This window comes from Prionailurus bengalensis, chromosome B1 (genome assembly GCF_016509475.1).
Source record: "Prionailurus bengalensis isolate Pbe53 chromosome B1, Fcat_Pben_1.1_paternal_pri, whole genome shotgun sequence".
In the NCBI taxonomy this organism is placed as follows: Eukaryota; Metazoa; Chordata; class Mammalia; order Carnivora; family Felidae; genus Prionailurus; species Prionailurus bengalensis.
The window spans coordinates 13,124,175-13,149,885 of NC_057344.1; the positions used below are offsets into that span (position 1 = coordinate 13,124,175).

Genomic DNA, 25,711 nt, shown 5'->3' on the forward strand with positions numbered 1-25,711 from the left:
GGACACCCTGACAGTAACATCATCCACATGCTTACACAGAAGATGGTAAAAATAAGGGGTTGAAGCCTTGCTAAAGCACTTTCCTCATTGATAAAATTGGCAGTGACCTTAATCAGTGACTCTCTAAGCTTTTTAGCACTGACAGAAATAACCATTTCTTTCCACTCTGTCTATTTTCATCATAGACACTTTTTTTCCTGTGATCTTCAGATATGATACATGTCCCTAGGTTGGTAGAGCTTTAGAAATCTGCTGCTTTACTCTTCTTTTTGTATTATGATTCTTATCAGAATCCTCCCAAATATATATTTAAGGAGACTTGATTGGAAAAACCTCAGAATGTCAAAAAATGTGTCAATAAGCATAAAAATTCATAAGTTTAGTGCCACTTAAAATAATCAGTTTGCTTACCACTGTTCATAAACGTGCACAGAATATGTATTGCTCTAAGTTATATGCGATATATCTACTTTTTTAAATCCAGAGATTTTGATCATTTTCTAAATATTTGCAAGGCATATAAAATTGCTGAAAGCTGGAAATAGTTTTTGCAAGAGTAAAGTTAATAGTAAATGATTATTTTAATTCACTTGATATTTGGAAACCATAATCTTGATTATGTGGCTAACCTCAGTAGCACCCTTAAGTAATTACTCCCCATAAATTAACATGCTATTTCTATCTTCTGTAATTTTCAAGAAATTGAGTCTGTTAACTCTAACCTATAGCTAAGTCACCCAAGTCACGGTCAATCTAGAAGTTTCTAACACCCTCATGATTAACTCTACTGTGATCAGGTGTATGTCAGTCTAATTCATAATTTGGATGGACTGAACAATCACACCAACTATTCCACTACTGAGTTATTTATTTTGTAGATGCTCTCTTGGGTTGCCTTTTGGCATATAATTATACTTAACAAGAATCCTATAATTTCAAGAGAATGAAAACTCACTGAAACTACATACTTACAATTGATAACTTCAGGAATGCATATTTTTTTAAGTGATTTATGCTGACCTGTGAATCACAGAAAGGTTAAGTCCTGAATCGTTGCATAATGTTCAAGATCCCTTTGATAGGCTGCTTTTCAGGAAAGGGAACTATGCTTCACCAGTGGTAATAAGTGCTGTGACTATATAAGTAAATAAAAAATATATTCTCTAAAATTGTATAATCATAAGCATTGAAGGACAGATACTATCAATTGATCAAGGTTAAACAATTACAACCAAAACCTATTGTGTTTATCTCAATATTGACAGGCCTCTGAATGATAATGTTTTATTATGACGATTGAGTAAATAAAAATAACATGCTGAAAAAATCAGTGGTACTATCATCAATATTAAAAACATAGGTATTTGTATTTTCTAGAAGTCATAGCAACCGCAAACAGTAAAATCTCCTTAAAACATAGTTGGCCAGTATCTCTCTCTGATTATGCTGGCCACTGACTACAAGAGCCAGTGTTACCCTTTGGGCATAACAAAGGCCTCTCTACGAAAAAGGAAAGTAACAGAGGTTATCCACAGTGCTACTCAGGGACGCAACGAGTTAGGTACGGAAGTGCAGACAAGAGGCATCATGGTCTAGTAGAGAAAGAATGTGCCTCAGATTCAATGAAATTGGGCTTCACATCCGGGAAAGCATCACCTACCTCACAGGCCTGTGGTGGGGATGAAGCACATCACGAGTGCACAGCATCTCCCAGTGCCTGACAACATGCGCCACATGCGCATGAGTTCATTTCCTTCTTTGCTACCCATCACTCTCTGTACAATTGTTCTTGAGTGACAGAAGGTCAGGTCTAGAGACAAATAGTCAATTGTCAGCTAGAATACTAATTGTATTTAAAAGTGTTTTTGCGGGGCACCTGGGTGGCTCAGTCCAGTAGGCATCAGACTTCAGCTCATGTCATGATCTCGTAGTTCGTGGGTTCAAGCCCCACATCAGGATCTGTGCTGACAACTCAGAGCCCAGAGCCTGCTTTGGCTTCTGTCTCCCTGTCTCTACCCCTTCCCAGTTCACACACACACACACTCTCTCTCTCTCTCTCTCTCTCTCTCTCTCTCTCTGTCTCTGTCTCTCAAAAATAAATAAACATTAATAAAAAAAAAACCCTAAAAGTGTCTAAGTGTCTTGGTAACATGCTCATTTAGAAGTTTATTTAGGCCGGCCACCATGTTTGTTTTTGATGACTCTTGGATAAATAGTATCTGTCTAATACGGTGCCAGGGTTATAGCTGATGTGCAATAAATATTTCTTGAATGAATAAATAAATGGGCACCATGGAATTTTCTTATAGAAGTGATATTTGATAATATGACTAGATTCTCGGGCCAGCAGACACCATGCACAAAGCCAATAACTAGAGAAGCGTATTTGATCAGCACAGCTATAGAATTAGGCCCACACATTTCCATGTGGAAACACATCTAAGTTTCTTCAATTGGAAATCCAAACCCAGCAGCCCATAGCTTCTCCCAAATGCAGTGGAACTAACGGCTTCCTCCCCCAACCATTTCCAACAGTCAAGTGAAAAGCAGACAGAGATGCTCCAGGGCCAAACTACTTGTGCTGATTTGTAAAACCCAAGGGCTTGACTCCAGAAAGCAAATATGGGTCTGTGTCACCATGCTCCTTTAACTACAGTCTTTAGGGTCATCGATAACCAATGAATCCCTCAACCTAATCTTAGGACTTGGCTTGTCCTCACCCTCATCTTCTGCCATGACGCTATGTACCACCACCCCCCCCCCCCGCCCCCAGGCTCTCATTGAGACCTCTGAAGAAACAGAGTATCAGCTAGTTGAGTGGTGAAGCGTAATCCATGTATCTGTAGGTTCCGCAACATAAAAACTCCAATTTTTCATGAAGTTGGAGACGATAAGGTAATGTAACAGGAATCCACTTCCTACTTGTCCCAGCTCAGGATGCTCTGGCATGCCCCACGAGGTCACCCGTAGTATGGGACTTGAATCTTAATTTGGAGAATCGTGTAGAAACCAGGAGAATTAATGAACAATAGTTCCCACTCCGACCAGGAGAAAAAGCCGTGATCAGCTCTGGCTTTGTGAAGACTGACCTTTGGCAAATTCCTTAAATTTTCTCAGGTTCAGTTACCTCATCTGTAATATTCAGATGAAAATTGTGCTTGCCTTCTAAGGTTGTTATGGAGATTAAATGAGCTAATACTCACGAAGCACTTAGTACTAACACACTCAATAAGCATGAGCTCATCACTCAGCAACTGTCTCCAGCATTCCATGTCCAGACATAGCCAAGTGGTGGCGACGAGTCACCTTGCTGGGGGAGGAAAAATTACCTGCAGGGCCCCCTATCTACTGAATTTAATCATTTGCAGAGACCCTTGATGCACTAAGAAATAAGAGTGGCATTTTGTGGAAATAACTACCTACCAGAGTACATTGGGCCCTCCTTCAAGGTGATCTGCAAAATATGTAACAACTGGCATGGCTCAGGCACAAATACAGACACTGGCTGTAAAATTTGGTGCTGACATTTATATGCAATGGCCAAATATTAGGTCAGCTTTCATCGACCTGGAATTTTCAACATCAACCATGAATACCTTGCACCTCACCAAGTGAATAAGCAAAAGAAATAAACCACTTTTTAGTATCCACCCTGATTCAACTTCAAAGCGTCCCACTCTTGAGCATAACCTCCTCCGTAAAATTTTTCTCTTTCATCTTTCCTGATGCCAGGCTCTTGAGAACCTCCTGCTTCCTCTCTGCTTGCTCCCTCACTTACCTTTTCCTTTCTGGTACGTGTAACTGAGTCTGTCCCTATCGCTTCCTCTTGATGCTCTCTCTCGCTGGGTGATCATTGCTTTATGATCACTTCTCTTGAGACTTGTCATTTTTTAACTCTGACTTTTGGACCTCACCGGTTCCTCAGCTAGAGATTTCCCAAAGAAACCTCTGTTGCTCACACAGATGTTTGCTAACATCACACAGATGTTGCTAACACGTATGTTAATAGTCTTTTGTATTGGCTTGTCCTGATGGGCTGAGAGCTTCACGAGGGCTGGGCTGTCCTGTTTGTTATTCACAGCCCAACCCCTGAGTCTCTGTAGTGCCTGGCTCCTTGCAAGTGACAACCTCTAGCCCCAGAGTTTCACAATGATTCCAAATCTTCTGGTAGTGTTCTCCAATGAAACTGAAATGCATTCAGCTCCCCATGCCCCGTTTTCCATTATGTTGAAACTCCATAGTTGGTCATTTTGTCCCGGATTGCCCTCCCCATCCGTTCTTCTCATTCCAACTCCTGCCCATCATCTTTAAGAAATCAGACTCTTTCAGGGCACCTGGGTGGCTCTGTCGGTTGGGCATCTGACTCTGATTTCAGCTGGTCTTGTGGTTGCTGAGATCGAGCCCACATCAGGCTCTGATCTGGCAGTGTGGAGCCTACTTGGGATCCTCTCTCTCCCTCTCTCTTCACCCTTCCCCCCCCCCTTACACTCCGTCTCTTTCAAAACAAATAAATCAACATTTAAAAGAAATTAGACTCTTTCTTTAGGCTGGCTTAAAACCTACCTCCTCCACAAAGCTTTACTCATTCTCCTTCTTGGAAGTAACCTCTTCTGCCTCCTGTGTCCTGTAACATGTGATCTGTTCCTCTTTGGCGGTCCTCACAATTTGGCACATTTTTAGACGTCTTATGTACCTGCTTTCACCCCGTGCCATCTGATACATGCAAAGATTCTCGGCAATTGTTTGTTTGTTTTCATTTTTTTTAACGTTTATTTATTTAAAAAAATTTTTTTTTCAACGTTTATTTATTTTTTTGGGACAGAGAGAGACAGAGCATGAACGGGGGAGGGGCAGAGAGAGAGGGAGACACAGAATCGGAAACAGGCTCCAGGCTCTGAGCCATCAGCCCAGAGCCTGACGCGGGGCTCGAACTCACAGACCGCGAGATCGTGACCTGGCTGAAGTCGGACGCTTAACCGACTGCGCCACCCAGGCGCCCCACGTTTATTTATTTTTGAGACAGAGAGAGACAGAGCACGAATGGGGGAGGGTCAGAGAGAGAGGGAGACACAGAATCTGAAACAGGCTCCAGGCTCTGAGCTGTCAGCACAGAGCCTGATGCGGGGCTTGAACTCACAGACTGAGAGATCATGACCTGAGCTGAAGTCGGCCGCTTAACCAACCGAGCCACCCAGGCGCCCCAGTTGTTTGTTATATGAATGCTTACATGAATGACTTATCCGTTCATAGTTATGCAGATACATACATGTTAGTATAGTTAATACATACAGTTATCGTGAAATAAACATAGTATAGCAATTTTTCTATTTGTACTTCTTCTCCAGGTTTGTAAGACCAGCACCGTCTTTCTTAGCAACTCTAATGAGCAATCTGATACAAAATTGAAGGAAAATACACCATTTTGGTAAGTAGCATTTAAATTTGAAATCTGATTATAATCAAAATCTAATGTTGCACCTCTGTTTTGTGTAGAGTCTTATTTCATAAAAATTTTCAATATTTTGGCATGTGTTCTTGGAGATTAGAAGCACTGATGAGGAAAGCTTTCGAGACAATGGTTATTTATAATAGACACTAGCATACATCCTTTCAATTCTGGTCCAGTCCTGAAGCGACTCCATATATTTATGGAAGGAATCTATATTTTTGTGTAAATGTACTGAGGTATAACATTCAGAAAAGATGTGCAGCTTGTAAGTGCAGAGCTGGATGAATTTACACGACGTGAGCACATCCATAAAACAGGACCCGGTTAAGAAACAGAGTGTTACTAGCACCCCAGTAGATCCCCACAACCCTGTGCCCTTTTTTTTTTTTTTTTTGCTTTTTTAAATGTTTATTTATTTCTGAGAGAGGCAGATGAGCAGGGGAGGGGCAGAGAGAGAGGGAGACACAGAAGCCCAAGCAGGCTCCAGGCTCTGAGCTGTCAGCACAGAGCCCGACGCGGGGCTCGAACCCACTGACTGTGAGATCATGACCTGAGCCGAAGTCGGTTGTTCAACTGACTGAGCCACCCAGGCGCCCCAACCCTGTGCCCTTTTTTAACATTTCCCTCTCCCACTCCCCATCCCCACCAAAGTGAATTACGCTCATGACTTCCAACACTGCAAATTAGTCTCTCCTGTTTTTTAATGTGAATTTTTTATGTGAATAAAGGGACTATCTTTTTAAATGACTTAACAATAAAGACAACATTGAAAAAGTGAGCAGGAAGGCCAAGTGATTTTCTATTTATGTAACAGCTGTTTTTCCAGATGATTTGACAGCTAATTGGAGTCACATTGCTTTTATTCTTAAACCCAGCAAATATCACCTGTTTTAATTGTGGGTCACTGCTGATTAAGCACTCCACTCGGGTTTTTCCTCATATTTGTGCTTAATCAATTATAGCCTGCCCAAGATCAGGAAAGGTATTCATCACGTCAAATGTGTACAGCAACTGTCTTTTATAATTAGAGTAAAAGATTTTCTTTTGGCATTGACCGATTAAATTGAAAATTAACATAGGATGAAGATTTTGCACGGTTTCTCAAAGGAACCAAGAAAATAGATAGAGGTACACTTAGATCAGCCAAAGACTTAATGGCACATTTGTTAAAGGCTTTATTGTGTTTAGCATAATAAAAGAGAAATGGAAATCACATGTATTTCTAGAAAGATAACTGCCTTTCCACTTACCTATTCTAGGGAAGGCCTTACTAAGAGCCTCCTAATCTCTGTTAATTTTTAGGCATCTTCCCGAGAAATAGTAATTAAACCCTCACATTTCAAATGTTTCACTTAATGATTTAGATAGTATCTTATTGATCAAGATCCTGGAGACAAAAATATTAGAGTTTTTATCCAGCCCGAGTTTCCAAAAAAAAAAAAAAATGGTCACTGTTCAATTTCTTGTATACTGTTATTAAATGTTATGACTTGTCCAACTTCATTAATTTTCATTTTAGGGCAAGTGGTGCCATTTTAAATATAATTTCTGTACTCCACATCACCTTTTTTTAAACCTTTAGTGTTGTTAATGATCTGCAAATCACAGTGTGATATTTTATCTTCTCCATTATACATTATTTACCTGTTGTCCAGAGAAATTCTTGATTCGCTCCTAAATGTTAAGGATACACTCCATTTTAAAGAGATCTGTAGTATATATACCTATACCCTTATATACCTATATCACCTCAGCCCATTCATGAACATGTACTTAATTGTCTTTAATTATGTGCATTTTGCATATAAGAAAAACACTTAAGGTAATATTTCCTAAAAGTCTTATTTAAAACTCCTCAGTGGGTTTTCTACTTATTTTAAAGAATATGTATGTTATAAAGCATTAACAGAGTTGCAAGATTAAAATTGGCATTAAAAACAACAATTCAGCAGTGTCTCAACTTTCTTGAGATATTGAGAATTACAAAAATAGGTATTTGGTATATATTCCATTTAGTTATTAATGTGCATAAGTATGAAAAACAAGAAGTTCTTTATGTCACAAAGAAAGGGTCAATCCCTAACCACTCTCTCTTACCAGTATATTTCTACCTGGAGATTATTTTTGCCTATCCTTGAACTTCATTTAAATGCAGTCATGCAACGTGTGTTTTCTGCTTCTGGCTTCTTGCATTCAACATAATGCTTTTGAATTTCATCCCTGTTGCTAAGTTTAAAAGTAGTTTGGTTCGCACTTTTTTTTTTGTTTTACTCTGAGTAGAATTGTAGTAAATTAATATACTGCTATTTTTTTTTTATCACTTTCTCATTGGGCATTTAGGTTGTTTCCAAGTTTTACACCTTATGAATGAAGCTGTTACAAACATTTCTGTAAAAGCCTTTTGTGGCCAAATGTATTCATTTCTCTTGGGATAATATTAAAAGGTGGATTTCTGGGTCATGGAGGAGGTGTGTTTAACCTTAGAACAAACTGCTCAATGGTTCTTCAAAGTCTGTCCCATCTTACAGTCCCACCGGAAAGTGGGATGCCATTTGTCCCAAATCTTTACCAACATTTGATGTGATTCGTCTTCTGGGTTTTAACTTTTTTGTGATCTTACTGTGGCTTTAATCTGCATTACCTTTGTGATTAGTGGCGTAGGCATATTTTTATGTGTTTGTTGGCCATTTATATGTCTCCCTTTTTTGAAGTGTCTATTTGAGTTGTTTGCCCATTAACTGTGTTTGCTTGAGTTGTAGGAGTTTTTACAATATACTTTGGAGAGAAGACTTTTATGAGATTTTGTGTGTAAGGAATCTTTTCACTCAGTCTGTGGCTTGTCTATTTTCTTAACTGTCTCTTTTGATAAATAGGTATTTTTGTTTTGATGAATTGTAGTCATTTTTTTTTCATGGATAGTGCTTTCTGGGTCCTCTCTAAGAAATAGTTGCCAACATCAAGTGTGAAAATCTTTATAGTTTTGGTCCTTATATTTCGTCCTTATATGATGATCTTGAATTAATTTTTATGCACAGGGGGTGTTTGGCTGGCTCAGTCGGTGGAGCGTGCGACTCTTGATCTTGGGGTTGTGGGTTCGAGCCCCTCATTGGGTGTAGAAATTACTTAAAAAATAAAATCTTAAAAAAAAATAAATTTTTGTGCATGGTTTAAGGTAGGGGTTGAGATGCATTCTTTCATATTTTTATGCAATTATTTCAGCACAATCTATTTAAAAAAAATAATTCCTTCCCCAAATGAGTAGTTTTGGCACTTTAGCGAAAATCATTTGATCACATCGATCTATTTCTGACCTGTTTATTTCATTAATCGGTTGCATTATCTCTATACAAATTCCATACTACCTCGAACACTGTACTCTTGTAATCAGGTAATGGAAGTCTTCCAACTGTGTTATCCCTTTTTATGAGTGTTTTTAGCTACTTTAGATCCTTTGTATTTCCATTCATTTTTTAGAATGAACTAGTAAATTCTTCAAACAAACAAACCAGCAGCAAACAAAGAAGACAAAAACAAAAAGTCCTGTTGGGATTTCGATTGAGATTGCACTGACTTCATAGTTCATTGAAGGCAAATAACTAAGCTAATAATGTTGAATCTTCCAATCCATGAACATGATAACTCTCTACTTAGTCTTGTTTTTTCATATTTTATGCTTTTCATTGCAGAGCTTTCACATCCTTTTAAAGCTTATGCTTAATTATTGTGCTTTTTTTGCTATTATGAACTACATTTAAAATTTCACATTTCTCATTTCATTGTTTGCTGTCAGTGTGCAAAACTACAATTGATTTTTTTACATATTGACTCTGTATCCTACGATCATTCAAACTGACTTACTACTCCTAGTAGTTTTTTCTACAAGGTCCAGTGGATTTTTATGTAAATTGTCATTTTGTCTATGAGTACAGTATTTTACTTCACCTTTTCCAATCTTTATGCCTTTTATGTCATTCTTTTTGCTGTTGTATTACTTTGGGCTACCTGCACAACATGACATAGAAAGTGAGAACAGACATCTTTGCGTTGTTCCTGATCTCAGAAGCCAAGTGTTCAATGTTTTAGCACTAAGTATGACATTAACTTTAAGCTTCTTGTAGATGCCTTTTCAGACTAAGGGAGTTTTGTCTGACCCAAGTTTAAGTGTTCTTTATAATGAATACGTGTTGAATTTTGTCAAAAGCATTTCTTCCTGCACATATTGAAATGATTGTACGCTCATTCTTTATTTTCTGATGATTTGGTGGATTAAATTGATCTTTTAAGTGCTAAACCCATCTTGCATTCCTGGGATAAATCCCCATTTGGGTGTAATGTGTGATCATTTTATGAAATCCTGGATTTGACTCAATAACATTTTGTTCATAGAACTTACTGAAGTCTATATTCTGAAGGACATTGGTCTCTTCTTGAAATATTTTTGTCGAGTTTTATTATCAGGGTATTGCTGACCTCATTAAATGAGCAGGAAAGTAAAGAATTTCCTCTTCCTGTCTTTTCTTAAATAGCTTGTATAAATTCATTTATCCATAAATTTTTGATAGAATTCACCAGACAGTCCATCTTGGCTTGGAGTGTTCTCAGGGAGGAGGTTTGTAATTATAAATTTCATTCTTTAAGAGATATAGAGTTATTTACATGATTTTACTTTTTATGTTAATTTTGGTAAATTGAGTTTTCAACAGATTTATGTCATATGAGCTGTCAAACATTTTCCAACAAATGTTCATCACGTTCCTTCCTTGTTCTTTAAATCTCTGTTTCATTTGTAGTCATCGTTCCTCTGTCATTCCTGATGTTGGTAACTTGTGTTTCTAATATTTTTTTCTTGATCGGTTTTACTGAGGTCCATTAAATTTATTAGTCTTTTCAAAATACCAGCTTTTGGATTTGTTAATTTTCTGTCTGTTTTTAGCATAATTAACTTTAACTTTTAATTTTACTATTTTTTTTCCTTCTTTGGTTTTAATTTGATCTTCTTTTTCCAGATGCCTAAGACGGGAGGTTAGATTATTACATTTAACTAATTCTTCTTTTCCTATATAAGTATTATAATGCTACACACTTCCCTTGAATCATAGCTTTAACTGCATCCCACAAATTTTTATTCATGATATTTTCGTTGTCATTTAGTTGAAAATACCCTCTGGGTTCCTTTGTGATTTACTCTTTCACTGCACATTATTTAGAAGTATGTTATTTTAGTTCTAAATACTTAGGGATTTTTCTAGGTATCTTATTCTTATTTCTACTTTAGAGACATATTTTGTGTCTTTAGGGGCATATTTTGTGAGTTTTCTATCTTTTGAGATGTGTTGAGCTGATATCATCATAAAGTGTATGTTGGTGAATATCCCAAGTGCTATGAAAGTCCCAAGAACTATGTAGTGTGAAATTGTTGGGTGTGGTGTTATATAAATACAAATTTATTCAATTTGGTTGATCATGTAGGGGCGCCTGGGTGGCGCAGTCGGTTAAGCGTCCGACTTCAGCCAGGTCACGATCTCGCGGTCCGTGAGTTCGAGCCCCGCGTCAGGCTCTGGGCTGATGGCTCGGAGCCTGGAGCCTGTTTCCGATTCTGTGTCTCCCTCTCTCTCTGCCCCTCCCGCGTTCATGCTCTGTCTCTCTCTGTCCCAAAAATAAATAAACGTTAAAAAAAAAAAATTCAATTTGGTTGATCATGTGGTTGAAATATTCTTTATCCGAACATGTGTTTAAATCTGTAAAATACTGAGAGATTGGTGCTGGCAATCTCTATTAATGTGGATTTATCAATTTCTCTTTTAATTCTGTCAACATTTATTTCATGCATTATGGAAGCTCTGTTGTTACCTGCATACACATATGCCTGTCATTAAGGTTGTCATAAGTTCCTAATGAATCAATGCTTTTATTTTGGAAATACTCCTCTGCTCTACCAACACACCTTATCTTCATGTCTGCTTTGTCTGATAGTGAGAGAGCTTTATTACCTAACTTTTGCCTGTTGTTTACATGGTATGTCTGTCCCTAGTCTTTTACTTCCAGTCTGTCTATCTTGGATGAAGGTGAATTTCTGGATATAATATACACCTAGTTCTTGTATTTTATCTGATATGCCTTATAATTGGAGCGTTCAGTTCATTGCATATAATTATGGACACTTAAATCTACAATTTTGCTACTTATTGTATTGTTTTTTATTCTTCTGTTCTTCATTTCTTTCTTTGTTTGGGGATTAATAAAAACATTTTTTTCGGGGCACCTGGGTGGCTCAGTCAGTCAGTTAAGCGTCCTACTTCAGCTCAGGTCATGATCTCATGGCTCATGGGTTCAAGCCCCACATCAGGCTCTTTGCTGACAGCTCGGAACCTGGAGCCTGCTTTGGATTCTGTGTCCTCCTCTCTCTCTCTGCCCCTCCCCCATTTGTGCTCTGTCTCACTCTCTCTCAAGAATAAAGAAACATAAAAAAAAAATTAAAAAAAATTTTTTCAGTATCCATTTTAATTCTTTCATTCAGCCTCCTTAAGCTGTACCTAATATAACTTTTTAAATGTTTGCAATATGCTATCTTTACTTATCACAGTTTACTTGATATGCTTTGAATAACATTTTAAAACATTGTAAAAGTTAAAATTCATTTGAAACTTCCTTTTGTGCTGTTTTATCATTATTTTAATGCTATACACATTAAGATACTGCAATGTAATATTATTATATTTGCCTTAAAAGGTCAGCTGTTTAGAGAAACTAAGTATATTATGTTGCTAGGGCCACCGTAACAAAGTACCACAAACTGAGTGGCTTCTACAAAATTAATTTGTTGTCTCACAGTTCTGGGGGCCAACAAATCCCAGATCAAGGTGCCAGTAGGCCCATGTTCCCTCTGGAGGTGCTGAGAGCTCTGCTTTTGTCTTCTAGATCCTACTGTGACCCATCTGTGGTGGCAAAATTCCAATCTTCACATGGTGTTCTCCTTGTGTCCACAAGCATGTCTGTGTCCGCATTTCCCGTTTTTATAAGGACATCCGTCTTATTGGAATAGGATCTACCCTAATGATCTCATTTTTTTTCTTTAAAGAGAGAGAGAGCACACACGTGTGGGCACACCAGCACAAAAGTGGAGGAGGGGTGGGAGAGAGAGAGAATACTAAGCAAGCTGGATGCCCAGCGCGGAACCCAACACAGGTCTCGATGTCACAAACCTCGAGATCATAACCTGAGCCGAAATCAAGAGTCAGGCGCGCTTAACTGATTGAGCCATCCAAGTGCCTCCCCTTAATGATCTCATCTTGATTCGATTGTATCTACAAATAACCTATTTCCAAATAAGGTCAAATTCACAAGTACTGGGGTTTGGGAGCTCAACATATGAATTTTGGGAGATACAATTCAACCCATAATACTAAGAGAAGGAAAAAAACGTGTGTTTGTGTGTGTGTGTGTGTGTGTGTGTGTGTGCGCACATACATGCGTACATATATGCATACGAATATAATCAAATATAATTATTAAAATTATATAATCTGTCAATATATGTATAGCATGTTATATATATCCCTATATATTTATCACTTTACACGTTCTTCATTCCTTTCCATAGATCAAGTTTCCATCTGGTATCATCTCCCTTTAGCCTGAAGAGATATTTCTGTAGCATTTCTGGCAGTGCAGGTTTGCTCGTGACAAATTTTCTCAGCTTTCATTTATCTGAAAATCTTTATTTTAACCTATTTAAAGGATTTTTTTTCTTGTCTCTCCTTTCCTTTTTTTTTTTTTTAAACTGGACATAGGATTCTGGATTGATACTTTTTTTTTTTGAGTAACTTTAAAAGTGTCACTTAATTGTCTGTGGCTTACATTGTTTCTGATCTGAAGTTGGCCATCATTCACATTATTATTTCCTTACAGCAAGATTTCTCAGCTTAGTGCTTCTTATATCATAAGCCACACAATTCTTTGTTTTGGGTGGCTTTCTTGAGCATCATGGGATGGTTAGCAGCATCTCTGGCCCCTACTGGCTAGTTGCCATTAGCACCCCCACAACCACCCCCAGTTGTGAAAATCAAATATGTCTCCACAAATTGCCAGACTTCTCTATAGGGCAAAACTGTCCCCCGTGAAGAAGCATTGCTTTATATGTAATGAGTCCATTACTCTCTGACTAATGTCGATTTTCTCTTTATGCTTGGTTTTCAGCTCTGATGTGACTAAGTACCATTTTTGTGTTTTTGCTTTTGTTTGTCTTTCCTGCATGGTTTTTTGCTGAGCTTCTTTGATCTAAATATTAGACAGGGTGTCTGGGTGGTTCAGTCGGTTGAGTGTCTGACTTCCGCTCAGATCATGATCTCACTGCTCATGAGTTTGAGCCCCACATCTGCCTCTGAGTTGACAGCCCAGAGCCTGGAGCCTGCTTCAGATACTGAGTCTCCCTCTCTCTCTGCCCCTCTCCTGCTCATGGCATCTCTCTCTCTCTCTCTCTCTCTCTCTCTCAATAAATAAATAAATAGGGGCGCCTGGGTGGCACAGTCGGTTAAGCATCCGACTTCAGCCAGGTCACGATCTCACGGTCCGTGAGTTCGAGCCCCGCGTCAGGCTCTGGGCTGATGGCTCAGAGCCTGGAGCCTGCTTCCGATTCTGTGTCTCCCTCTCTTTCTGCCCCTCCCCCGTTCATGCTCTGTCTCTCTCTGTCCCAAAAATAAATAAACGTTGGAAAAAAAAATTAAAAAAAAATTAAAATAAATAAATAAATAGTTAATCTAAAAAAGAAAGTTTCTTAATGTGTTAAATATTATTTCCTTGTTTTCAAATATTTCCTCTTCTCTGGACTTCAATAAAATGTATGTTAGATTACTTGATGTTTTCCCACAGGTCACTAAGGCTGTGTTCATTTATTTTATTTTTTTTTAACATTTTTTAAATTACCTTGAAATAAATACAGATTCACAGAAGGTTTCAAAGAAATGTACAGGGAGGTCTATGAACCCTTAATCCAGCCTTGCCTGTCTTTACCTCTTGCATAGCTATACTGCAGTATGAAAGCTAGGAAATTGATATTGGTGCAACCCACAGAGCTTATTCGTGAATTACATATACACTCATTTATATGTACGTGTGCATATGTAGTTCTTTGCAGTTTCATCACATGTAAAACTTCGTGCACCTATCACTACAACCAGCATACAGAATTGTACTATCAATATAAGGATCCTTCATTTGACCTGTTGACAGCCATACCCATCCTCCCCTGTTCCTAACTCCTGGCAACAACGAATCTGTACTTGGTTTCTAAAATTTTTTTGATCTAAAGAATGGTAGGGCACCTGGTGGCTCAGTCAGCTAAACATCCAACTCTTGATTTTGGTTCAGGTCATGATTGCAGGATTTATGGGATTGAACCCCTCATTGGGCTCTGTGCTGACAGTGCTGAGCCTGCTTGAGATTCTCTCTCCCTCTCTCTCTGCCCCACGTGCTCTCTCTCTCTCTCTCAAATAAATAAGTAAACAAACATTAAAAAATAATGTCACAAAAATGGAACGATATAGAATGCAAACCTTGTTGTTGTGGTTGTTTTCTTACCATAATTCTTTTGAGATTCATCCAAGTATTGAAAGTATCCAGTGCCCATTCCTTTTATAGCTGAGTGGTATCCCATGCTCTGAATGTACTGCAATTAGTTTAGCCATGTACTCTTAGAAGGCCCGTTTCCAGTTTGGAAACTATTAAAGCTTCTATGAACGTTTGTGTACAAGTTTCTCATAAAAATACACTCTTATTTCTCTGGGATAAAAGCCTAAGTGTGCAATTGATAGGTTGTCTAGTCTATACACATTTAATGTTAAAATGTCAAACTATTTTCAAAATTACTTATACTATTTTACATTCCCACTAGCAATGTCAGAATGGTCCATTTTCTTTACATTCTTCTCAGCATTTGGTATTATCAATATATATACTTTTTATTTTAGCCATTCTGATAGGTACATTGTGATAACTCATTGTGATATGAATTTGCATTTCCCAGGTAGCTAAAGATATTGAATATCCATTCATGTGCATATATTCCAGGCATACTCCTCTTCAGTAAAATACTTGTTCATGTATTTTGCCCATTTTTATTGCATTGTTTTGTTTTATGAATGCTGAGTTCTGAGAGTACTCAGTATATTCTAGATACAAGTCCTTTGTCGATATGTGATTTGCAAATATTTTCTGTAATCATCCTAGAAGAGTCTTTCATAGAATAGAAGTTTTCAATTTTCATGAAGTCAAATGTATCAGTGTTTCCTTTCATGTGTAATGCTTTGGGGGTCAAGTATGAGAACTCTTCACCTAATTTTAGTTCCCAAAGAATTTTCTCTAAGTATTTTTTTCCTAAAAAATGTTATGGTTTTATATTTTACATTTAAGTCTCTGATCCATTTTGAGTTTTTTTGTTTGTTTGTTTTGTTTGTATAAAGTGTAAGCTTTAGGTCAAGGATGATTTTTTTAAATTGCCTATGGATATCTGTTAATTTATTTTTAATCCTTTTTTTTTATTTGTGTGTGTGTGTGTGTGTGTGTGTGTGTGTGTGTGTGTGTGTGTGATATTGGGTGAAATCCTTTGATCTCTTTTCAGTTTGCCAACCCTTTATTCTTCTATCTGTAATATTCTACTAAGGTCATCCAGTGAATTTTTACTTCAGATATTTTACTTTTCATTCTAGATATTCTATTCTCTACAGATGGTCCTCCATCTGTTCCATCATTGTGTTCCTATTTTCCTTTAAGTCCTTGAGCATATTTATAATAGTTGTTCTAAGGTTTTTTCCTGCTTACTTCAATATCTAACCTCTTTGTGGTCTGTTTTGATTGCTGGTTTTTTTGTCTTGAAAAAGAGAAAAGATCACATTTTTCTGCTTTTTTACATTTCTAGTAATATTTTTTTAAATGTTTATTTATTGGGCCGCCTGGGTGGCTCAGTCAGTTAAGCATCCAACTTCAGGTCAGGTAATGATCTCGCAGTTTGTGGGTTTCAGACCCACATTGGGCTCTGTGCTAACAGCTCAGAGCCTGGAGCCTGCTTTGGATTCTGTGTCTCCTTCTCTCTACCCCTCTGTCATGTTCTTTCTCTCTCCTTCTGTCTTTCTCTCAAAAATAAATAAACATTTTCTTAATGTTTATTTATTTATTTTGAGGGAGAGAGAGAGTGTGCACATGCAAGCAGGGGAGGGGCAGAGAGAGAGGGGAGAGAAAGAATCCCAAGAAGGTTCCCTACTGTCAGCACAGAGCTCATTTCGGGGTTGAATCTCACAAACCCTGAGATTGTGACCTGAGCAGAAATCAAGAGTCGGAAGCTTTACTGACTGAGCCACCCCGGCACCCCTCTAGTAATTTTCAATTACACCCTGGACATTATTGGCATTTGTTCTAAGGAATTATGGAATCTGGTTTATGTTGTCTTCCTTTAAAGGTATGGAATGTTGTTCTGATAGATAAGTTGAAGAAAGATTATTTTTAAACTGTCAGGATGATTTTATTTTTTGTTACGGTAGCTGTATCTCCTATACCTTAGGGCGTATCCTTTACGCTGGGTGTTCATCTTTATTCTCTATTTGTAGCCTGTCTGTAATTTCAGCTCAATGCTTCGAGATGTTCAGTACATTCTTCCTACTCAGACTACATTGGCTTTACCATCTCTCCATCCTGCATGATCATAGATAAAAAAAACTAAACGGAGGTATTAGTTCTCAGCCTTGCAGCAAATAGCCACTCTGTTCAATAACCTGGAGTCTTGCCCTTCATATGTGCAACCCAATCCCTAGCCAAAGACCCACAAAGAATCTCCATGCAGACTTTCACTCCTTGCTTCTCTTATTTATACCCTGCAACATACTTCTTTCTAGTACCCCATAACGCAAATTCTAGATGCCTCTGCATCCTGAACTCTGACCTCTGCATACTCTAATGCTAACGCACCGCTCTACTTTGGCTCTACTTCCCTGAATGCCTTCTGGAAACTGCCTTAGGACAGGAAGCCAGGACAAATACTGGGTCTCCTTCATGTGCTTTCTGTCTCTCAAAGATCTCAGTCCTCCATTGCCTCTTGTTCATCACCCTGAAACAGTTGTTTTATCTACTCTGCTCAGTTTCTTGTTGTTTAGGGTGAAAGAGCATGTCTGGTGCCAGTTATTTTGTCATGGCCGTGTGTGGAAGGTCTTCTAATTCATTACGGTTTGTCACAATAGACAAAATAATTGCAATGAATCTGTTCTCATTTTAGTAGAGTCAAAGGACTTATCATCTTCAACTCCAGCCAGATGTAATACCCTCCCATCTCTTGTAAACAGAGTGAACACATCTCCTGGTTTTCCTAACATCATCCCAGTTAATGTCTATTATGAATACCACCCCATTTTACTCTCAAAAATATTCTACTTTTGGCAACAAATTGGCTACTTCATTTATAATACTTATTATTTATAAATATTTTTTTAAATTTTTTTTAACGTTTATTTATTTTTGAGACAGAGATAAAGCATGAATGGGGGAGGGTCAGAGAGAGAGGGAGACACAGAATCCGAAACAGGCTCCAGGCTCTGAGCTGCACGAAATGCACGAACTGCACGATCTTGCACGAACTGCAAGATCGTGACCTGAGCTGAAGTTGGACACTTAGCCGACTGAGCTACCCAGGCGCCCCTATAAATATTTTATAAATACTTAGTAATAGTGATTTTTTACAGTGAGAATCCTATATAACCCAACTTTGTTATACAATTATTTTTATTATGTTGTTTAACTTTTCTGAAGTTAATGTTGTTATTTCTTTCTAGGACTTTTTATTTATTTATGTATTTACTTATTTATTTATTATTTACCGATATGTAAGTTTGCATACAACCTTCCTCTCCACTCTCTGGTGCTTTGTAATTAGTTTCAAATGTGGTCAATATGTGTTTTCAGAAAAAAGCTTCACAGCACAAACCATACTTTGTTTAGAATATTTCTTCTTTTTAATGTTTATTTATTTATTTTTGAGAGAGAAAGAACACACAAGCCGGGGAGGGGCAGAGAGAGAGGGAGACACAGAATCCAGAGCAGGCTTCCGGCTCCCAGCTGTCAGCACAGAGCCCAACGCGGGGCTTAAACTCACAAACTGTAAGATCATGACTTAAGCCAAAGGTGGACGCTTAACCGACTGAACCACCCAGGTGCCCCAGAATATTTCTTACTAAGGAAAATGTATCCTATTTACTCACACTTTTTTTCTTTTTAGAGGATTTTTTTAATTACAAAATAATAAAAAAAAAAATAGCAGATTGCTCTTTCTCGCCATGGTTGGTTGGATTAACTCCATGGACTCTGTGTCTAGTGCCCTGGCTTGGTACCAGTATGACAAAGGACAGAGGCATTGAAATATCTGGGGGAGGAGGAGCTAAGAGCTTTCCTTACTCCTTGCTCTAATTGTCATTTACATTTTAGATATTGTATCCTTGCCTTCTGTAAACACATAGTATCTTGCATATGCTCGAACAGCCTACAGAAACACACACACACACACACACACACACACACACACACACACATTTATGCAGAGAAAAATGCCCGATATTTCCTTATATTTGGAAAAGAATGAATTACTTGGGTCAAACAGAATTTGAGAGTCAATGTGGTATCTCTCTGGCCATAAACATGATTCCTCTTACTTAAGAGTATCGTGTTCTGTGGACTGCATTTCTGGCCATGTAATCAATGCCTTTATAGCTTAGTCAACATGATGTAGGGTAGATACTTTTGTTCATTATTTATTTCCTTTGAATATACACCTACTTAACACAAACCGACAGCTTGAATAGTCCCCTAGTTATTTTTCAATTGCCACATTCTATATCATATTGAAGATGGTAATAAATGCTGAACTTTCACATCTTATGCAAATGTGTTGTATTTCCTATATCTCCTCTTCAGCAATGTATTATTTTTAGATATTTATATTGAAAGCTATTCATAACCAATTTAATGTCAGACTTGGACCTGCAATGATATATGGAGGCTGCCTTTCATTAAGTGGAAGGTTTTCTTTTATGATAGTCCTCGTAGAAGATTCAAACTACCAGTCAGAGGCACTTATTTTGAGAGAGTAGCAGCCTGGGTGCTGTAATACGTTCACTCTGTTTTAAAACATCCCAAAGAATGCTGTCAGCTCGAAGTTTCTATACCTAGTATCTACTAAATCAGATCATACCATTTTTATGTAACGGTTGCAAATGTGTTTTTTTTGAATGTTAAATCTGTTTCTATTTTTCAATCAATTTAAAATGTGTAGAAAAAAAGTGTTCTGATTGTATATTATCCAATTTTCATCAGCTGCCGGAAGGAAATGCTGTGAAAATCTGTGATTTAAAACCCTTAAAACTTCTGCTTGAAATGCATGTTTTGTTAAGAACATTAGATATGCAAAGTGTGTTAAACAGAATTTTGATGTCTTTATTAATAGCATTTAAAAGTTTTAGGATTTCGGATATTCACAGATTTTTATTCTCCTTGATTTACAAGGTCATATATTTTAGACCTTTATTTTTCATCCTTTGGAGATACTTGGGACTGTGAAGAAAACTGGTAAAAGAAATAATTACATTACTACTAATAATGCTATCCTTTCTAGGATTTAATGGAGAAGATATTTTACAAAGGGCATATAAATAACCACAAACACCAGGAAACACTTCAAAGCCACTGTGTATAAATGACTTGCCTATGAGCTTTGTGAAAGACAAAGATCTGGTCTTCCATGCGTTCATAATCTAGTTTAAAATAAATACATGTGTCAAAAGAATGGCACACTTAAGTGCATTGGGGTTCAGAGGAGCAAAAAAATCACCGCCTTTAAAACTTCAATGTAAAGTGGGATCTGACTTAAGGAATGAAAGTAAAGCATAATGGTAAATCATGATGAAAATACTATTGAGGGGCACCTGGGTAGCTCAGTTGGTTAAGCGTCTGACTTCGGCTCAGGTCACGATCTCGCTGTTCCCAAGTTCAAGCCCTGCGTAGGTCTCTGTCCTGACAGCTCAGAGCCTACCGCCTGTTTTGGATTCTGTGTCTCCCCCCTATCTCTCTGCCCCTTCCCCACTCGTGCTATGTCTCTCTCTCTTAAAAATAAATATTAAAAAAAAATTTTTTAAATACTATTGAATAGTGACAAATTTAAATGTGATATAACTTTTATTAAAACAACCTACAGGGATATGAAAAAAGAAGATGAAAAAAATAAACCAATTAGAACAGATGCTTTTCTTTTTTATACTTATAGTTGGTGTCATACTAACATTAAAAAACAGAAGCACTGAAACTCTGGGTTAATTAGTACTTCATTTAGTTTTTCATATTTACTTTTACCTACTTTATCAGTTAGTATTTGTGTTCTTTCACAAGTAAGAGATTGCCAAAAAATTGTGACTTAACTATACAGGGATTTATTTTTGCATGGTGTTGTGTGGACCTTTTTTTATAACCTTTCACCCTCCTACCCTTGGGGTATTGGATCAGGTCCAAAATAGCAACCAGAGCTCCAGTCATCACATCTACCTTCCTGGGAAATGGAAGGGACAAAGAACGATGGCAGCCCTCCCTTTAAGAAGGCTCAAGGAAGTAAAACACTTTACTTTGCTTCTACGTTTTATCAGTGGCCCAAAACTAGTCACATAAGCACATCTACTGCAAATTCATCTTCTAGGTGGGTGCATGACTGCTTAGAATAAACTTAGGACTCGGTTTTGTTATGGGGCCGAAGGAGATGATTGAAGCCTAGGTAAGCATATCACAGTTTTTGTCATTCCCGCTAAGCATTTTTAATATCCATGGTACAGATTGCGGCATTTGTAAGTCAAAATGAGCCTGGCTGACTTTGCATCCTTAAGTGAGGGTTAACTCTTGCCGAGCTGATCTGTTCCAGGCACCAGAATTGTTATTCAGCGCTTAGGTTGGCCACACCCATTTTAGTGATTCGATTATATATACAGATCATGAAAGATCATTTCCTTGAAAATGACTAGTCTAGAATGAAAGTGATAGATGTCGGGAATGTGTGGTGGGTCTGTCCAAAGGAGTGAGTCGATATATTTGGATGGATGGTTGGATAGATAGGTAAGTATATAGGTAGCAGATTGTGTAAGTTAGGTTGATAGAAAAGTAGAAAGAAAGAGGAGAGGAGATGAGGGGCCAGAGGAGAGAATAGGAGAGGAAGAAAATTAAGGAATTGCAGGGAATTCCTAGCAGACTATTAAGGATAGTCTAGTCTAATCAAAATGTACATCTCTATATTGACCTACCCTACTGATCATTTATTTTCTCAGTGCAACATGCCATTTGCTCTGGCATGCTACTTTGTTTGTGATCTTTATTAGTGGTAGATGATTATTTCCAAAGTTAAAAATGCTGACAGTGTCCTCAAATATAGCCCTGATGAAGCTCTTTTTTCCTAGTATTTTAGCGTATGTTAAATTCTTTATTTACTTCTTAATAAGGAACTTAACAGTGCTTAACAAAGACAGCACTCTATCTTTCGAGTGCTTTTCTGTGGATCTGTTTCTCTGTCACCATCAGCGTTGCCTCTGTCACCCTTGCGAGGCAGACTGGCATCTCCTCCGTTTTCACATTAAGAATCGGCTCCTTGCTTAGTGTTGGATGAATACAGGACACCTGCGTTGGGCAGCGCCACGATACTGTGCGTTATCCCATTAAACGTCTCTCCGCCAGTAACAAGGCTGTTCCTGTTGAACTATTACGTGTGCAGAAATATGTGGGCCAAGGTACAGAAATCAACCCTGTCTAGTGACCTACATTCAGAAGAATAATATTCTGTGCAATTTGCACAATGAACTAGTGTCTTTGTACATCATAGGCAAAAAAGAAACAAAAAAGTTCTCTGCAGAATTTTCAGTGAAAGAGATCACCTCCAACCACATTAGAATGTTTTCCATGACCCTGTTACCTGGTTTTGAGGAATGTAGACTCCCCGTTGCTCCCAACAATGTGCACAGTGTACTAAAAAGTGGAATTAAGAGAATGTAGAACAGTGGTGAACTTAGAACTTAGAACTTAGAACAGTGGCTGCTAACTTAGAAAACAAAGTGCCAAGTTATGACCCTGCTTGTAATCTAGTCTCATGGGAATGCATTTAATAACTGCAGTACCATTTAAATTTTTGAAGACGCTATGTTTAAGTTTTCCTGTAGAGCAGTAGCAATAGTTAATGAGATAAATGTTGCTTTGTCTTTAAAATATCCTACGCTCAGGGCGCCTGGGTGGCTCTGTGGGTTGGGCGTCCAACTTCGGCACAGGTCATGATCCTGTGGTTTATGGGTTCGAGCCCACGTTGGGCTGTGTGCTAACAGCCTGGAGCCGGGTTCAGATTCTGCGTCTCCCTCTCTCTCTGCCCCGCCCCTGCTGGCGCTCTGTCTCTCTCTCAAAAAGAATTAAACAGTAAAAAAAAAAATTAATAAAAAATACAAATAAAATAAAGTAAAATATCCTACACTCATCTAATTCATTTTGCGTTAGAGATCAGTATGTAGAAACCCCAGATGTGATTCTTGTGATACTTAGCAGATGCTTCTTAGTCTTATCCCCTCTTATAAATTAGTAGACGCACTTGTGGCGCTTAGTTGATTGCACGTTCCAAAGTGATCTGTCAAATATCAGCACCTGCGAGCATGCCTTCATGCACATACTGAAGAAAAAATTTTTTTTTTACATGTTCAGCTTGCATTTTAAAGGTAAAATAAGCAAACTTTTTTTTTAGTGTGTCTAAGTTAATTTTTCAAAATTCAACTCTAGCAGAGTCAATGGGGATGGGGTAAATATTATGGGATTTTCATTTGCATTGCCCTTCCTGTTCTCTGAAATAATTTATTATAATTTTCATGAGACTTCATAATATTATTCATTCACTTCATAATTGAAACGTTGTTAAACGCTGCCTCATGTTGATTCCTGACCTATACCAGCCAAAGGCACCTTCCTCTATTCCTTCTCTCCTTTCCAACTAAATAAGTTAGCAAGTTTGATACCCAATGATAAATTGCATAGATGATTCTGATCTTATTTATAAAATGGACTTGAAATTCCTGGCTTCTAACGAAGATATGGCAGGTTAACTGATTGAAAATGATTTCAAATGTTATGCAAATATTAGTAACCATTACCAAAAAAATGTTTAAAAATAACAAAAGACATCGGGGAATTAAAATGTGATTCTAATTTCATCAGCAACAATTAGTTTATCATTCTCACTGGCATGAAAGATTATTTAGAAATAAACAGTGACAGTTTACTGTAGCCCGTGTTTACTACCCAATGTTTAGCATGACAGCAGAAGGAAAAGTAATGTTTTTAAGGTCATAGAATGTCAGGAAAACTGTCAGCAGATACAAGAGTGCCTGGTAACTTCGTAGGTGCTGGGGAAAAAAAATTATTTAGTGAGATCTATCTCCTAGATTTTGAAAGCAGATGTGGAAAAAAAGTATGTACCCTTGCTTTAGTAAAAAGTGTATATAAACTCACAAAAGTGCAGTTTGCCTGGTGAATGGCAAACCCTTAATCTTTTGATGCAGTCAGTGAAATCTACAAAACATTGAGCACGGCTTCTCCTATAGACAATTTCCAGCACCAGCCCAGATGGGTCTAATAAAGGCTACTGTCAGCTCAAGCCTTCTGTCTCTGAAACATAAGTCATGTTTTGTTTATTTAATTTTGTCACTCTGTTATTTTACCCAAGCTCATTTGGGTATGTGATGAGAGTAACTCATTGAACTAGTATATGATACAATAGCCGTGGACTGGAAGCTTGATTCTAGGAGAAATCCCAGATGTGAACGTCTTCCTCCCTACTCTCCCCATTTAAGGATAATTTGGCTCTACTTCCGCTCCACATTCCCAGGAGGATTTATTCCTTGACACGTGTCAAGGATAGAAGGATAACACAATGTCGGATACTGGGTTGAGAGATGGAGTTTTTAAAAATCTTCATAGAGGCAGGTATAATGAATCGATCGGTTATGTTACTTCTTACTAGTTTTCTGAACCTGACACCAATAAGAGGAGGGAAACTCTAGAAGTAATTAAGAGAGAGAGTTAAAGAAAAAGGGAACTTAAAGAGAATAAATTTAGATATATTAGTCCAGGAGACAGACAAGAGGGTCACGAATAAATATAGTATACCAGGTAAAAGTGATATTTGAAGCCAGAGAGCAAGGGATAATATTTATTGACCACATACTATTTATGAAGCATCATTCTAGGTCCTGAAATGCATTCACTTGGTCTTAATTTCTGACCCATTTAGCTTATTTTGCTTTATTTTTTTTTATTTATTCATTTTTGAGAGAGGGAGCACACAGAGAGGAGGAGCAGAGAGAGAGGGACAGAGGATCTGAAGCAGGCTCTGTGCCGACAGCAGTGAGCCCGATGTGGCACTTGAACTCACAAACTGTGAGATCATGACCTGAGCTGAAGTCGGAGACACAACGACTGAGCCACCCAGGCGTCCCTGCTTTACTTTTATTAGCATTTGTGGTACAAACGAGAAATGCAACTAGTCAATGAAATACAACTGAGACTACGTGTGCTTCCTGGGGACTGGTAGGACTGTGACCCAGACAATACCAAAAACTTACTCCCAGATATTAACCCTTGAGCTGCCTGCGTTTTCTAACTTCAGCAGCCAAGTGAAGTGATTGCTGGAATTGTAACATATAAGCTAAATGATTCATACGTTCATCTCCTTGCTAGGCCTCTAGACCATACAATTAGCCTAACTTTTAGTTTCAGGCTTTGACGACATTCTTCCCAATTAGAATTATCTTTTAAATTATTCCGCATTCGTGTAACTTCTATGGTTTTGTACACTTTTGATTGAGGGGGAAATATGCATACAGTTCAGAAAGTCAAAAATTGCAGGGTGAAAATAGTCTAGTGTAATTTTGAGTTAATTCTGGAAGTTCAAGGTTTTACTTGAAAGAACATATGTTTTCAAGGACTTCCGCAGTCCCCCTGTTTGCCTGCAGAGTCAGTCTGCAGTACCCTGACTCTCCAGGCTCTGACTTCATTATGAGGAAAACCCTTTGTAGAGGGCATCTGCTCAATTCTAATAATAAATTTTAAGGGAGGTACAGAATCAAAATGAGAAGCAAATGGATTAATTATTCCTCTACATGGGGCCTGGGAATTCATTCATTACCTTTGTTCCTCATCACTTTGTGTGCTCTTGGGTTTCTGCAGAAA

The 25,711-nt window shown here is 37.9% G+C and overlaps 1 long non-coding RNA gene across 1 annotated transcript in view; it reads left to right on the forward strand.

Annotated features, from left to right (window-relative positions):
- The window catches only part of LOC122470402, a 268,015-nt gene that overhangs the window by 113,886 nt on the left and 128,418 nt on the right, over positions 1–25,711 (forward strand). The window contains exon 2 of the long non-coding RNA XR_006293907.1: positions 5,346–5,425. This is a non-coding gene — a long non-coding RNA (uncharacterized LOC122470402). The remainder of the gene's footprint in view (positions 1–5,345; positions 5,426–25,711) is intronic.